Source organism: Centruroides sculpturatus, unplaced genomic scaffold (assembly GCF_000671375.1).
Source record: "Centruroides sculpturatus isolate CEXI.00-Female unplaced genomic scaffold, Cexi_2.0 scaffold77, whole genome shotgun sequence".
NCBI classification, from domain to species: Eukaryota; Metazoa; Arthropoda; class Arachnida; order Scorpiones; family Buthidae; genus Centruroides; species Centruroides sculpturatus.
Window position 1 is genome coordinate 155,401 of NW_019384320.1, and position 13,453 is coordinate 168,853.

Consider the following 13,453-nt stretch of genomic DNA (forward strand, 5'->3'; position numbering starts at 1 on the left):
TGCCAAGAGAGGCGGTTAGTTATCAGTTTTTCCAAGATTTTACCCAGTATTGGCAATAAGGAGATAGGTCTGACATCATCAGAAAAAGATGATTTAGGTATGGGAACAATGTGTGCAATCTTCCACGACTCTGGAAAAATACCAAATTGCAGGCACATGTTATAAAGCTGAAAGAGATGTGTAGGTATGACATTCCATAACATCTTTGCGATGTCAACCGTTAGACCATCAATACCAGGTGCCCTACCCTTCTTTAATTCATGAAAGGCTGAATCCACCTCGCTATAAGTGAAGGGAGGAGAATCCTCAGAAATAAACGGAAGAGACCAATCAGCACGCAAAGTCTTATGCCAGTCAGAATCATCATCAACAGAGTCATCAACACAGAATGTATCCAACAGAGTTTCAACAGTGTCAAATAGGGTAGTAGTGATGGTAGTTCCAGTATTGAAAGTGGTAAGGATAGAATTCTTTTTTAATTTCCCAGTGAATTTCATTTATTGCAAAAATGCATGTGAGCACGGTGTGAAAAGAAAGGGAGATGAGAAAGTGTGAAATGAAGGCATGGGAGGCACCATGGGCGTTATCATGGGCTTCGGCCTTTCATTTATTAATTTGACAAACAGAATATTACATAGAATAGGTGTAAACGTGCGTACAATACATACAAGTTGATTATAAGAAAAACATACAAAATATAAGTGGTTTTCGATTGAATTAAGGAATAAATGGATACAATGAAATACGTAATACATTAAGTTATTGTAAGGAGAATAGAAGTGAAGATTATAATGAAAATGATGAAAACAAATGGTAACGGTGACACAAGATGTGTGTTACTTTGCTGTAATCGTGAAGATAGATAATTTAATTGATTTAATTTAAAATATATGCTGTCCATTTGAAATTACTACTGTAGTGTCTCGCCCTTGTACATCATACTTCTCCCTTGTCATCTATTTAACTCCTGAAATTTTAGGGGAAATTTTTTGAATGGAAATAAGGTAAGTTCCGCCTTGCATCGAAAGTTTATATATAGTTAATCAAAAGAGGCCTCGATTAACTATGTATGAACTTTCCGATGCAATCAACTCCTAATCTTTTCATATCTGATCTCTAATTTCATCTACCTAGCTGCGTTCTCGAGATCAAGGAAGGCCAGATAGTGGCATTGATAGATCTACAATTGATTCAAATTGCAGCCCAACATCAATATAGAAACAACAGTTCCAGAAGATTCTACCATTTCTCAATTTAATTCGAATTGACCTAGTTTTCGAGCGTCTTCGAACATTTTAACTCTAACCAAATGAATTACACATTGTCTCTGTGGGCGTGAGTGAAAAACTACAGACAAAAGGGAGAATGATCCGTTTCTACAGAAAGACAGACTCAGAAACCCAGAAATCGAAATTTTTAGCATTAAACTGAGTCGCAACGCAACAGTAGAATATGGACAATTGTCTGTTGCTTTGTTCGAATGTGATTGTTTCGAGTATTTTCGGCGTTTCGCTGTAGTTTTTGCAATTATTTTGGGTAAGTTTAGTCCCTGATCTTTCTAGATTTAGGTATTTTTTAATATTGTTAGGCACTAAATCACAGTTAGCAGCGATAATTTTCCCACAACGAATATTTCGATAACAACCGTTGTGTGGTTTCTTCAAAGAGAAGAATCGAGTCTTTGACTTATTTTAAGGAAGTGCATTCAATCTTTTCATTGTTAATTTTCGTCAATCGAATCGAATTGTTAAAGCAAACTCGAATAATAAATTGTGTCGTTTTGTGTATATTACATATGCGTACACATTACATCCCATATGGCATTATTATAATAAATTTCACCTTTAATGAATTAGAATAAATGAGTTTATTCGTCATTAATTTCTTCTAGAATATTTTCATTAGTTTTAATGACAATCAACAGAACTTTTATGAAGCATAGAACTGTTATTATTATAATATATTTAATACATAATAACTGAATTTTAACGTTTTCGTTTATTATTCCATTACAACTTTACATTCATTTGTGATTAGGATTTTTCTTATATTTAAAACCACCATTTTCTATCGTATTTATGTTATTAAATTTTCATTTCATTTTTCAATATTGTCTTAATTCAACGCTCGTTCTACAATATTTAATTAATACTCGTTTGTTTTTCGCTTGCAGAATGGATAATTTCAAAGCGTTGAAGAATTGGAATACCTCTGGAGGAGAGAGTGCAGAGGATAGCTTTTCGACATCAGGAACGTTTTCCTCTTCAATTCGAGTGATTCGCGTGCGTCCGAAAGAAGTGCGAAGGAGAAATCTGGTGAACCCGACAAGAAACGGGTGATTGTCATCATTCCCGATGAGAGCACGTCGTCTGTCATCGATTACCTGGAACAGAGATCTCCAGAAGTTCCGGAATGGTCGGTGCAGAGACAGGCACGCGAGGAAGGACTGGAAGAGGAGTGTAAATCGATTCTGAAAAAGAGGAAAAAGAAGCCATGGTGGAAGAAGATTTTCTTCTTCTGGATGAAATAAATCATCAAGGTCTTCTCACCGGATGTGACTTTTTGGCCAAATGTGACATTTTTTACCCGGATTTGGACTTTTACCTGTCTGTGACCTAATGAACCGGATGCGACTTCATTTACAGGTAACCCCCGTATAACACGGCACTTCTATAGCACGGATTCACTCTAACACGGTTCGAGAATTGGTACCATTCCCCGTATAACACGGTACTTTTATAGCACGGATTTACTCTGACACGGTTCGAGAATTGGGTAAAACCTTCGTACAACAGGAAATGTCATAAATTTTTACATACTTAAGTAATAATAGTTTACGAAAATTATTATTTTCGTGAACTATTAGTACTTAAGTATGTAAATTTTCTCTTCTCGCCTTCTGTCGATACACGTGGTCCTTCTCGAAACTTGTTTCAATGTTTCCAGTTCGCGACGCTTCTGCTTCTGATGTTGCCGAATGTTTTTCCCTTATTCCATACTTGCTTTATTCTTCATAAGTGCTTAGCTTCCATATAAGAAAATTTATGAAGACCTTTTAACTAGAAGCAAGCAATCTAAAATTACATACATTTTGCAAAAGGTAGAGCATGGATCTGAAGATAATGCAGAAAAATGCTCAGAGGATAAGGATAACTTGCCAAAAAGAAAACGCTCTCGGTTAATAGTGCTTTTAGTGATGACGAAGAAAACATTGTTTAATTTATATTAATATGTATCACTTTAAAAAATTTTAATGAAGATATTTATCTTAATTATGAAAATATACTAGCATGTTTTTTAATTTTTGGAACCTAACCCTCCTTTTCGTATTAGTTCTTTGTTTCGTATAACACGGATTCGCATAATACGGCAATTTTTTTGGAATGTAACTACCGTGTTATACGGGAGTTAGCAGTATTCGATTTTGATGGCGATTTGGTGTCTTCCCTTTCCTGCTAACGATTTTTGGCAAAACTTGCGAATTTGTATCTATACAAAAGCACGAAATAAAATGCTATAAAACAGAGATTAATAAACTGAAGTATGTCTCTTTGTTAAGAATAATTCTCTAACTTTATATCAACTTAACAACAGAAAAGTTTCAATAAATGAAATTATAAAGACACCTGTCTTTGTAATTTCGTTTTTGAGGATATTTCTGATATGCCACCGTGTAATGTACTGTACTGTTCAATGTAGAATACAGCCAAATACAGAATAAGGTTAAAATTTACAGCATATTTTTTTACATATGTTTAGAGCAAATGGAATTTTGATTGAGATTAAAATATTCAGAATTCTGAAGAAAAAATAAGTTTTCACGTCCAGATAAAATGTTAAAAATAGTTCAAATAAACGTTCAAAGATCTATTAGTGGTACTTTCGCACTGCGTAAAACACTACAGAAAGTAGACACAGAAAAATTCTAATTTTAAACATTAAAATGCTAATAAGGAATGAAACAAGAAAGATGGTCGAACACTAATAAAGGACGATATACGTTCTTCTTGCGGAGTATTGAAGAACGAATAAAAAACTTACTGTGGCTTTCAGTTGACTTTATAAGCAGCCAGTTATATACTGGACACTGCAACAGTAATGAGAACCTAAAAAGAATTGGCCGAAAACAGACTGCAGCTTGCGACTGCGGCGAAGAACAGAATTTAAATCAATTTGGCTGCCACAGATAAGAGAGAAAGAACAAAACTTTTCTTACTATGCCAGCAATTCTGTAATACACCCAACCCGGACTTATAAAACTTAATACGAAACAGAAATCTTACTCAAAAACTCAAGACCTTTCTGAAGAAAATTCGAACGTTAAGGCTAGATAGACAAGCAACCTTCCTTTGACTAAATACCGACAAGTTGTCGGAATTGTAAAATATAAGGCAAAAATCTTGTATATATATATGTTTAATTGTTCTCTATATTTTCATATATATATGTTAAAAAAGAAAATTTAATTTTCTGAAAGGTAAATAAAAGAAACGTTCTCCTTGTGATGGGATAGCAGGACAAGGAATATTGTGATTTTCGAATAGGAAAATTGATGACCATCTAATGAAAAACAAGAGTGTCAGCTGATGTGATTATGCGCTAGTTTTGTTGTCCTGTTTAGCCTTACGTTGTTCACTGTTGTCTACTACCGTAGGCACTCACCGGATTTTAGAAAGGCTGAAACCTTCTTGCATTCTTTTTAATTAATGTGGTATTTGTTGAATGCCTTCGGCCGGTAGGGTGGCCGAGCGGTCTAAGGCGCTGGTTTTAGGCACCAGTCTCTTCGGAGGCGCGGGTTCGAATCCCGCCCCTGCCAATGAGCTTTTTTGTGCAATCTTGAAACGCAAAGCTTTCTTTTTACCCTCCACCTTATTTGTACTACAACTTTTGCTCTTTTTCACGGTCATGTTTAACAAACGCTGATGCAAAGTGCACAGGAACAGTTAGTCTGCAAACGATTCTGTTATTTCGGTTTTCCGCCGTAACGTGTAAAACTCGCATTTGCTTCAGAAATCTGTCCGATAACCTTAAATTCTAAGCGCGAATCGATTACAAAAAACGCATTGAGCAAACGTAGCAATGTCAATAGAGAAGTTGCGGCTGACGTTTTAAACGCGAAAGCGTGTACGTCGGACGTTCAGCGCCGCCTTCCTGTAAGCCTAGAAGTTTGACAATGGCGTTTAGAACGTCGAGCATGATTTACTGACGTTCCAAACAGCATTGTCAAACTTCTAGGCTTATAGGAAGGCGATGCTGAACGTCCGACGTACACGCTTTCGCGTTAAAAACGTCGGCCGCAACCTCTCTATTGTTTGTCCACTTTTGTACGAATCGACGATTTGATTTACATACATCGACGCAAAACAACGTATTAATTGGCAGGAGTGGGATACGAACCCACGTCTCCGAAGAGACTGGTGCCTTAAACCAGCGCCTTAGACCGCTCGGCCACCCTACCAACTGCTTGCATTGTTATCAAAATTTTAACTGAGCATGCTGACTGACAGTTCAGAAAACAATGGATAAAGTTCTCGTGTAGTAACCAAGCCTTTGCCGCAGAGATTGAGTATTTGCGGGTAGCCTGAGGTAGGACGAAGTCGTACCTCTTTTTGATAGGCAACAGTTTGGCGAGAACTGCCCACTGGTCAGTGGATGGCTTGTTTATGGGTTTTTCCTATCCCGGAAAGTCGGGATTCTTTTGTCAGGTCGAGTGGAGGAGGTGAGAGGGGTCGTCGGTAAGACGTTGGCGATACTCGAATTAAAGACACCAATTAACAACAAAACAAAGATTTATTTAGACGATAACATAAATACATTGAGCTTGTCTCGAGCGGACACGCGGAAATGGAGGGAAACAAAACAAAGATTTATTTAGACGATAACATAAATACATTGAGCTTGTCTCGAGCGGACACGCGGAAATGGAGGGAAACACACCGAGAGAGAGTTACATTAATGGGTATCATACCTCTACGATGTGGGATCGGAACGTCGGACGTTTTCTAACCGGATCGGACAAGTTGTCTCGAGGAACGGACGGCGGCGATGAGGATCGGCACGGGTTTTCGGCGATCATAAACGGTAATGACGGACCGTGGTCACGGACGGAGACAACGGACCCCTTTTTCTCGTCGTCGCCCCTCTTTTATCCCTTTCGTCACGTTACTGGGTTTCGCCAATCGCCGATTTTTAGGATAAGTTCCTCATGAATCATTTTTCGGGTTCTTGAGAGATAGGAAACGGCTCCGTGGGAAGGAAATGTGTATATCATTTTTCGTAAAATTTCGAAGAATGAAGTTTTTCTTTGTTTAACTTTAATAAAGATATTTAATTTAATTTGAGCTTCTTTATTTAATTTTATTTTATTCGATCCGACCCTCACATCACTTCGGCCTTTCTAAAATCGTACTTGTTCTTTAAGGAGCAAGTTCGATTTTGAATTTGGGTAAAAGGGGTACAATTTACTCTCTGAGGGACTGTAATAATATAAATATTAACACTCTCTGGGTTTCCGACATTTAAGTCTTTTGATTCATTTTAACAAACAAACAAAAATTATATAAAAGGTTAGAATATAAGTGAACGTCCTCGGTTAGTGAACCGAGCGGAAGTGTAGTTCCTCTTCCGTTAGTTGTGTAGATACCCGCTCAGTTGATTGATTTGGTTCAATTGGTTGACGTATTGAGGTCCTGGGTACGAGGGTAACAGTTCAAAGTTCGTGTATATGTTAGGAGTTCTTGGTCTTCTTTGCTCTTGCTTCTCTGGAAGACATTGTAATATGGGAGTTACGTATGGAACTTTGTTGGACTGTTGATTGATACCGCTTTGTGATACATATTAGGATTAAGATTTTGAGATCGTTGGAACTCAAGATCGGTTGAACGGTTGCAGTGTTCGGTGAGTTCGACGTCTTCCGGGAAGAGTGAGGAGGTTGCACTGTTCTTGTCAGGGAGAAAAAAATTAGTAAGAAGTTATCTTGATTATAGGTTATTCCCTGGATAGGAATCGAGGTATGTATTTTCACATATAAATGGTTGATGGAATCTCTCTCGGAAATTTATTCCTGATTATTAAAATAACTAATCATAAAGATTCTCTACGAGATAGTATCGGAAAATAAAAATTGAGTCGCGAGTTGTTGTAAATAAGGAATTAAGTGTTAATGGGTATACTTATTAAGAATAACGCTCAAAAAGGGAAGGTGGATGGGAAATAGAAGAATTGTGTATAAGTTGCTCGATACAATTTCTATCTACAATTTCATTCTACATGCCCCTTATTCGCTATCAACCTGTATACTAATGATTTAAAGGTTTAAGGGGCGGACGACCGACTAGTGACAGGAGAAATAAAGCGAGGTATACGGCTACGACTTGGTCGTGGCATAACCCAACGTTGGTGGGGTACTGGTCCTCGGCTTCGTATTGCATAAGGAGGTGTAGTCTCCTGTTCTGCTTCCGTTTCCGTTTCGGAAACTTCGCTTTCGGCCTCGGGTTCATCGCTCTCACTTTCGCTTTCCGGTTCGATTTGTTTCTCCTGCTAGTAGTCGACCATCTTCCCCTTAAGCTCAGATGGGTTATTGCTGATAGTGACCGTCTCTTACGGGAGTAGTTAGTTAGACACTTAAAATATTAGTTTATAAAAGTATTACCTACCTTTCTATATTTATTACAACTCCTTACATCTCCTTCTTCTCCATTTCAGACTCCTATGGCCTCCCAGGAGCAGGATGCTCTACCCTAACCACACTATTGAGTTGCCCCATTTGTTATGACTTGGTCAGCTCGCCAGTATACCAATGTACAAATGGGCACATTGTGTGCTCCAGGTGCCGACCGCAAATATCTACCTGTCATACCTGTAGGGAGACCTTAGGATACATCCGTAGTTTAGTGGCCGAACAGCTTGCGTCTTCATTACAATTGCCGTGTGTCAATCAACCTTTCGGGTGTCCTGAATGTTTAGTGGAACCGAACAGGAGGATTCATCAACAAAGTTGTTCTTACAAACCGGTGCCTTGCCCCTTCAAGGAGCTACACTGTCGATAGGAAGGAAGCCTCTCCCAAGTGGGTCCTCACCTTCTCCTAGCCCATCCCCAAGTAAAGTTGCTCCGACAATCTTCTTTACTTTTCTTCGGCGTCTATGCAGACGAAACTCTACCCCAATTATAGGCCTGCATTTTAGAATGTCATGAACAACAATTTTTGTTTCTAGTTAAGAAATCTCAATATAATAATCCAATCTTTGTTATCAACATTTATTTGTTAACTCATACTTCTTCCTCCTTTTCCTATACTCTCACGTTTAAAAGAGGACCCAACTTATTTCAATGGACGTCCTCTCATATCCCGTTATTTAACTCTCCTGACGCCTCTCGTCATTGGGTCCCGTTACAACTCCCCTCCGAGGTCATATATTCTTTTTGTGCCTCCAAAAATTTTAATTTTTTTCTAAATATTTCCACCCTGTAACTTTTATCTCCTGCCCTTTCCAGAGATGGCCCAATCGAACGAATGGTGGGACTCCCCCATTTCGTCACCGCCTCCGTCCCCACCACCTGCAGAGGTTAACAGCGAATCCTTGCAGGTCGCACTAACCTTTGCCAGGGGTCAACACCGGCACAATTCCACCCCGGCCACGATCCTTCTTCCTGTGGGCTATAGGTGTCCACCAGCGCTGGAAGGAGCCTTACGGGAAGAGGATGAACTGACCCGCCAATACTATCAACAATTGGAACCCGTACCGCCTGTGCATGCAGCCCGGACATCACTATTCTCCACCCCCCTATGAAGGGACGTTCGCGCCAACGAACGACTAGAAATCGAGGCCGAGCCTCTCAGCCATAATATATAACCAGTTTTCGTCCTATATTGCTATTGTATATCTCAAATTTATATTAACTACTGTATACCCCTATATTTATTTTAATAAATATTATTTCTTGTTATCTCATCTCAAGTGCTCTGTTCCGTGTACGGCATAAGGCCATAAATTAAGCCTAGAGAACAACGGTTAACTAATTATTTTATTTTATTTAATCTAAAGTACGGTAGTATCGGATAGATTCGTTGTAGATCCTAATTTTCCTTAGACTTACGGGAAAGGTTGGTTTGGCATACGTCCTATCCGGTATAAGTCCAAACATCAGGAACGGATTAAGGTCGTATACCGAGGTTGCACTGTATTCAGAATTCTGAAGAAAAAATAAGTTTTTACGTCCAGATAAAATGTTAAGAATAGTTCAAATAAACGTTCAAAGATCTATTACTGGTACTATCGCACTGCGTAAAACACTACAGAAAGTAGACACAGAAAAATTCTAATTTCAAACACTAAAATGCTAATAACGAATGAAACAAGAAAGATGGTCGAACACTAATAAAAGACGATATACGTTCTTTCCTGCGGAGTATTGAAGAACGAATAAGAAATTTACTATGTTAAGAATAAGAAATTTACTTTCAGTTGACTTTATAAGCAGCCAGTTATATACTGGACACTGCAACAGTAATGAGAACCTAAAAAGAATTGGCCGAAAACAGACTGCAGCTTGCGACTGCGGTGAAGAACAGAATTTAAATCACTTTGGCTGCCACAGATGAGAGAGAAAGAACAGAACTTTTCTTACTATACCAGCAATTCTGTAATACACCCAACCCAGACTTATACAACTTAATACGAAACAGAAATCTTACTCAGGAACTCAAGACCTTTCTGAAGAAAATTCGAACGTTAAGGCTAGATAGACAAGCAACCTTCCTTTGACTAAATACCGACAAGTTGTCGGAATTGTAAAATATAAGGCAAAAATCTTGTATATATAGGTTTAATTGTTCTCTATATTTTCAGTTATGTTTGTTAAAAAAGGAAATTTAGTTTTCTGAAAGGTAAATAAAACAAACGTTCTCCTTGTGATGAGATAGCAGGACAAGGAAGACTGTGATTTTCGAATAGGAAAAATGATGACCATCTAATGAAAAACAAAAATGTCAGCTGATGTGATTATGTGCTAGTGTTGTTTGCCTGTTTAGCCTCACGTTGTTCACTGTTGTCTGCTACCGTAGGCACTCACCGGATTTTAGGAGAAAGGCCAGAACCTTCTTGCTTCTTCTTAATTGATGAGGTATTTGTCAAACGCGTTATAACGGTAGGGTGGCCGAGCGGTCTAAGGCGCTGGTTTTAGGCACCAGTCTCTTCGGAGGCGCGGGTTCGAATCCCGCCCCTGCCAATGAGGTTTATGCGCAATCTTGAAACGCAAAGCTTTCTTTTTACCCGCCACCTTATTTGTACTATAACTTTTGCTTTTTTTCACGGTCATGTTTAACAAACGCTGTGCAAAGTGCGCAGAAACAGTTAGTCTGCAAACAATTCTGTTATTTCGGTTTTCAGCCGTAACGTGCAAAATTCGCATTTGCTTCAGAAATCTGTTTGATAACCTTAAATTCTAAGCGCGAATCGATTACGAAAAAACGCATTGAGCAAACGTAGCAATGTCAATAGAGAAGTTGGGGCTGACGTTTTAAACGCGAAAGCGTGTACGTCGGAGTTCAGCGCCATCTTCCTGTAAGCCTAGAAGTTTGACGATGGCGTTTAGAACGCCGAGCATGATTTACTGACGTTCCAAACAGCATTGTCAAACTTCTAGGCTTACAGAAAGGCGGCGCTGAACGTCCAACGTACACGTTTTCTCGTTAAAAACGTCGGCCGCAACCTCTCTCTTGTTTGTCTCTTTTTGTACGAATCGACAAAAAGCGACGATTTGGTTTGCATACATCGACGCAAAACAACATATTAACTGGCAGGGGCGGGATTCGAACCCACGCCTCCGAAGAGATTGGCGCCTTAAACCAGCGCCTTAGACCGCTAGGCCACCCTACCGACTGCTTACATCATTATCAAAATTTTAACTGTGCATGCTGACTGACACTTCGAAAACACAATGGATAAAGTTCTCGTGTTGTAACCAAGCCTTAGCCGCAGAGATTGACTACGAGTAATTAATTCCCTGCGACTATATGGCCTCGGCTTTGTTCCGTGCTATTCTTTAAACCAATACTTGTAATTAGAGGAGATGGATTGCGTTCGCAAACACTGTCCGAAAAAAAGATAGGGTTTTCATCATAATCGCGCCATCCATCGTTACATCTTCGTAAATCGCTACATTATAGGGCTTCAATTTTGTAATTCGATTCTTGAACGGATGCCCAGCCAAACTGGTTTTGTTTGGTCTTGTGTGACAACATGTACCGTCTGGTATTGGATCGTAAAGTAAACAACGCGCACAAAGGCAACCGAAACACGGATTAAAAGTTGGCATAATGCGAAAGAAACTTTCAGTGGAAAGTTGCTTGAATTTTCGCGTGCAAGGAACTACGAAAGCGTTCATTGAAAAGAAAACGATCGCACCCATATCTAGTGTATGGAATTTATCTCAGAGAAAGTCGCTATATTGAAAGTAGCGACAGACACATTGTAATTGAAGTCCGGAGAAGATGAACGATTAGTTTAACGTAGTATCGCCCTTTTCAATAAAACCGTTACATAGTATCGCCCCCTTCACTTCAAAATTCCGATGCCAAGGGCCAAGGCTAATGCTAAATTCGTACTGCATCGAATGGACTAGTGACTAGTATAATGTTATTTGTTTAATTATTGTACGATATAACGAATAAAATATGTAATTATTCTTAACATAATGTTTTACTATATTGCCCAGAAAATTGTTTGTGCACCCCAAAATATAAATTGTTACTAATCGCCCCTAAACATGGAAAAACGCCCACATGGAGCGATATCGCCCCGGTTGAAAAACACGGGATTAGTTGACTGCTCTAGTCGCTGCAAGCGAAAAGTTGGACACATAGACGAAAGGTTATATCAGTGCACAGCAGTAGGTTGGTCGAGTAGTCTAAGCCACTGGTTTCAGGTAATAGTCTCCTCGGAGTTGTTAATTTGAATCCCATCACTGTCACTACGTTAAGTGCTTTCTCATTTTAATGAAGTTTTGGGTGATCTACTTTGGAAATGCCGAGGTTTATTTTAGCCTACGTCTTTTCTTTTCTTTATTAAACTCAAATATCTTTTTCATGTTGACACTTTAGTAACGAACGTTGTAGGAGAGAAATCAAAATATTACCTTTGCGGGTTTAAAACCCTTTTAAGCTCGCAGGTTCACTTCTGGGCCATACACGAAACCGGTTTGAGAGGTCGAAGATTCTCGCCTGCGCAGAAGTGTTCCGGCGCTTTTAATTTTATTTTTTTTTAGAAAAATACACTTTAGGTATAAGCAGATTACACCATCGTTTTCTTCTGTTTATATTCTACATATTGTTCTACATATTCTACGGGGAGGTCGCAGATTCTCGCCGGCGCAGAAGTGTTCCGGCGCTTTTAATTTTATTTTTTTTGAGAAAAATACACTTTAGGTATAAGCAGATTACACCATCGTTTTCTTCTGTTTATATTCTACATATTGTTCTACATATTCTACGGGGAGGTCGCAGATTCTCGCCGGCGCAGAAGTGTTCCGGCGCTTTTAATTTTATTTTTTTTGAGAAGGATACATTCTAGATATATACAGAATACGCCATTGTCTTTTTCTGTTTTTATTTTATATAGTTATTTTTCATTCGTCTTTGGTTTTTAAATAAATTCGTCGTTTTTGATTTTTGAAATAAACTTTTATTTGGTCATGTTTAGATTACAATGTAAATTTAAATTACAGTGTAATTGTTGTATTGTACTTGGGAAAATGTTTCTAAGACTAAACAATGTGTTTTGTCAGATTATATAATTATAAAAAATTACAATGTAATTAAATTTATTTGCCCTAATTAAAATAAAACTGTTCCAGGTTTAGAACAATGAAAGTTAATCTCTGTCTCTGTTAATTATCCATAATTAAGAAAGACGTGATAGATATTACTAGTCTGACAATTGGAAGAAGAAACCTTTACTTATAATTTTTTATACGCTTTCCAGCCTGACGAAATAGAGTCTGTCTCCTCGAAGTTAACTATCGTCCTTTTCCCGAAGGCTTTATACTCTTCTAACCATTCAAGTTGTTTCCGCCGAGGCACTATTTTTTCTCGATGGCGTTTTTTTCATTCCTAAGGAGTGAGGAAATTGTAGGATTCTTCTGAAACCCTACAATTTCCTCACTCCTTAGAATTCTGTGCTTACTACATCGGGCTATCTCCTTATAGATGGAACAGGGGGACTTTTCGTATGTGACTACCACACCGTGTGATAGAACATTTGGAAAGGATAGACTACATATCCACAAACTGTTCGGGATAAGGACGGCATGAATATAGATAGTCCACTGTAGGCCTATTATGATACAATTTAGCAAAATCTCTGTAGAGGAAATTGCCGTCAACCTCGATGTCATAAACAATAATGTAACGAAACGATGACGTCATCTATGTTTACATCTAAATATATTTTAATT

The 13,453-nt window shown here is 38.4% G+C and overlaps 4 non-coding genes across 4 annotated transcripts; 2 read left to right on the forward strand and 2 right to left on the reverse strand.

Annotated features, from left to right (window-relative positions):
* The first annotated feature begins 4,734 nt into the window (after positions 1–4,734).
* Trnal-uag lies at positions 4,735–4,816 on the forward strand. Its single transcript has one exon. It is a non-coding gene; the product is annotated as a tRNA-Leu (tRNA).
* A 560-nt stretch (positions 4,817–5,376) lies between these two features.
* Positions 5,377–5,458, reverse strand: Trnal-aag. Its single transcript has one exon. It is a non-coding gene; the product is annotated as a tRNA-Leu (tRNA).
* A 4,688-nt stretch (positions 5,459–10,146) lies between these two features.
* Positions 10,147–10,228, forward strand: Trnal-uag. Its single transcript has one exon. It is a non-coding gene; the product is annotated as a tRNA-Leu (tRNA).
* Positions 10,229–10,796: 568 nt separating this feature from the next.
* Trnal-aag lies at positions 10,797–10,878 on the reverse strand. Its single transcript has one exon. It is a non-coding gene; the product is annotated as a tRNA-Leu (tRNA).
* Between the last annotated feature and the right edge of the window lie 2,575 nt (positions 10,879–13,453).